Here is a 3,428-nt window from a genome sequence, read left to right on the forward strand (position 1 = left end):
CTTACCACGAGTGATTGGACGAGGTCTGTGTGACCTTAGTTCAAGGAGAATACGGTGAGGTCTGGGTGTCCTGAGCTACGTGCTCAGCGACTGGGTGTCCGGCACTGTGTGTCCTCGAGTTTAAATACTCAGCCGCTCCAACCAGACGTACAACTGAGACAACAGTTGGAACTAGTCTACCAAATCATTGTCTTCACCAACCTAACTGGTTCTATTTCCTCAACCCTTTCATTTCCTCATTACTGTGTTGAGTGTTTGTTCATATCTGTGTTTGAAGACTTTGACTGAAGACTTTCTCAATTTCCTCAGTTCAATTTCTTCAGTCTGTTTGTCTTCATCTTGTGTTATCTTGTGATTACGCTTTCTGTACTCTGTGCTAGTCTTCATTTCATCTTGTTGACCATGCTTGTATTCTGTTATGCTTACTTCTGAGTACTTATTCCGCTGCAAGTAGTTCTTCGCTAAGGAATTTCCTCACCGGCAAATTCCTCAGTGAAGAATTCATAAAAATTGCCTATTCACCCCCCTCTAGTCGATATAACGCACTTTCAGGTCTGGTACACACCATGGCATACATAATAGACCCTATGGCTGAGGCATAAGGGATGACACTCATCTTTTTCTCTATCTTCTGCCGAGGTCGGGCTTTGAGTCATGCTCAATTTCACACCTTGCAATACAGGCAAGAATCCCTTCTTGGACTGATCCATATTGAACTTCTTCAATATCTTATCAAGGTATGTGCTTTGTGAAAGACCTATGAGGCATCTCGATCTATCTCTAAAGATCTTGATGCCTAATATGTAAGCAGCTTCTCTGAGGTCCTTCATTGAAAAACACGTATTCAAGTAGGCCTTTATGCTTTCCAAAAGTTCTATATCATTTCCCATCAATAGTATGTCATCCACATATAATATGAGAAATGTTGCAGAGCTCCCACTCACTTTCTTGTAAACGCAGGCTTCTCCATAAGTCTACATAAACCCAAATGCTTTGATCATTTCATCAAAGGGAATGTTACAACTCCAAGATGCTTGCACCATCCCATAGATGGAGCGCTGGAGCTTGCACACCTTGTTAGCATTCTTAGGATCGACAAAACCTTCCGGATGCATCAGATACAATTCTTCCTTCAGGAAACCGTGAAGGAATGTCGTTTAGACGTCCATTTACCATATTTCATAATCATAGAATTTAGCAATTGCTAACATGATTCGGACAGACTTTAGCTTCGCTACGGGTGAGAAGGTCTCATCGTAGTCAACCCCTTGAACTTGTCGATAACCCTTACCGACAAGCTGAGCTTTATAAATGGTCACATTACCATCCGCGTCAGTCTTCTTCTTAGAGATCCATTTGGTTCCTATGGCTCGCCGATCATCTGGCAAGTCTGTCAAAGTCCATACTTTGTTTCCTATCTCGGATTTCATGGCTTCAAGCCATTTGTTGGAATCTGGGCCCGCCATCGCTTCTTCATAGTTCGAAGGTTCACCGTTTTCTAACAACATGATTTCCAGGACAGGGTTGCCATACCATTCTGGTGTGGAACTGTAGCGATCAGACCTCAAATAGTCTGGTCTCTGTGCATCAGTGTCATCCCTGGATCGGTAATGCTGACACGCACAGTACTCGAGGATTTATAACAGAGTAGCAATCACACACATATTACATTGAATGTCTCAAAATAGAACTTATTACAATAATATGACTTAAGGCCATCTAAAAACGATAACAACAGAAGGCTTTGGAAGATAAACTGAGTCTATCAAGTCCAACAGCATAGCTGAGTGAAAGAAAACGACCTATGGCACCTTACTCGTCATCTGAAAAGTCTGCAACATGAACGTTGCAGCCCGAAACGGGTCAACACATGGAATATGCTGGCAATGTAACACACAGAATAATGAACATAAAAAATGCTATCACTACATGCATATTTGGCTGGTGGAAAGCTCTATGGTTACAGTTTTGCATAAAGCCAATTTTTTCCAACAACAAAGGAATACATTTTATTTAACTATCATGGTGGTTGTTAAACATTGAGAAGGTTCCTCCAACTCAATCCCAATTAAACATCATCATTAACCCAATCAAATTATATTTAGAGTGATGAGATCATGATAATCCAAGAACCAGATACTCAAGGTGTCCATAACCGGGGACACGGCTAACCATCATTAGTTTGTACACTCTGGAGAGGTTTGGGCACTTTTCCCCACAAGACTCGAATACATGCATGGTCAGAGATTTGAGACATTGTCTTTCTGAAACAATAACTCTTTACTCTGGGTGGACAGTTACACCTGCTTTCCCCTACATCTGCTAGCCCACCACTAAAAGAGGTCATGCAACATACTCAACTATGCTAGAGCCCATAATAGCTTGTGGCTGCATACGGAAGTTTCTAGCATGAATAATATTATGATCCCTCTGAGCCTGGGTGGCGGACCGTAGGATGATCACACGGGTACTCTGGGATATCCTTGGACAACACTGGATTCTCCAGGTGCCCTGACAACCACTGGGTACTCCAGGGTGCCTCAAGCAATCCACCCAGATGTGTATTTAGGTAGCCACATTAAGTTAACCATTAATTAGCAGTACTCACATCTGTCATGGATACACTCACCCAACCACGTCTACGAGCATAGCATAGCAATATAAACATAACATAGAAGTAACTCCCAAAGGTTTGATCATAAACAGGGCAATAGGTTCTACCTCTCATCTAGTTCCCAAAACCCACATGTTATGCAGATCCTAACCATGCAATGTTTGAGGGTTGATCTAATGCAATAAAAACTGGGTAGTAAAAAGTTATGATCAAAGTGTTACCTGCCTTGCTGATGATCCGCGAAACCTAGAGACTCGTAGTAGCACGCTTCGCACTCCGGGTACTCTATCGCAAACAAACAGATACATACATATGCACTCAACTAGAAGCACGAGTAAAACTCAAATAAGAGATCTAACCAGAAAGTTCAACTTCAGAACTCCGGTTTGCAAAAAGAATCAAATCAAACGAAACAACGAAACTCAAACTGCGAAAGAAACAAGATCCATTTACTAATCTAGACTAAAGTCAAATTTTACTGTACCAAAATCTTGTTTAAGTTGGTTAAAAACAAAGAGGGATTCTAGACGAAGATATAGGTGCTTCAATCGCCTGATTCCGATAAACGAGCAAAAAGATAAACTAAAACGAAAATCAGGGCAGAAATCGTGATCGAAAATAATCGTGGAAAAACCCTGGAAAAAGAAAAACCGACGAACAGAATAACGAACGAACTTTCGCTGTCTGCGGATAACGGGTGAACACTGTTCGTTAAAACAAACGTAGGGACGAACATCGGCTATTTAACTAAACCAAAAAAAACGAATCGATCTAATCTAAAAAAATGAATCTAGGTTTACGAAATAAAACCAAA

Source organism: Triticum aestivum, chromosome 3B (genome assembly GCF_018294505.1).
Source record: "Triticum aestivum cultivar Chinese Spring chromosome 3B, IWGSC CS RefSeq v2.1, whole genome shotgun sequence".
NCBI lineage: Eukaryota > Viridiplantae > Streptophyta > Magnoliopsida > Poales > Poaceae > Triticum > Triticum aestivum.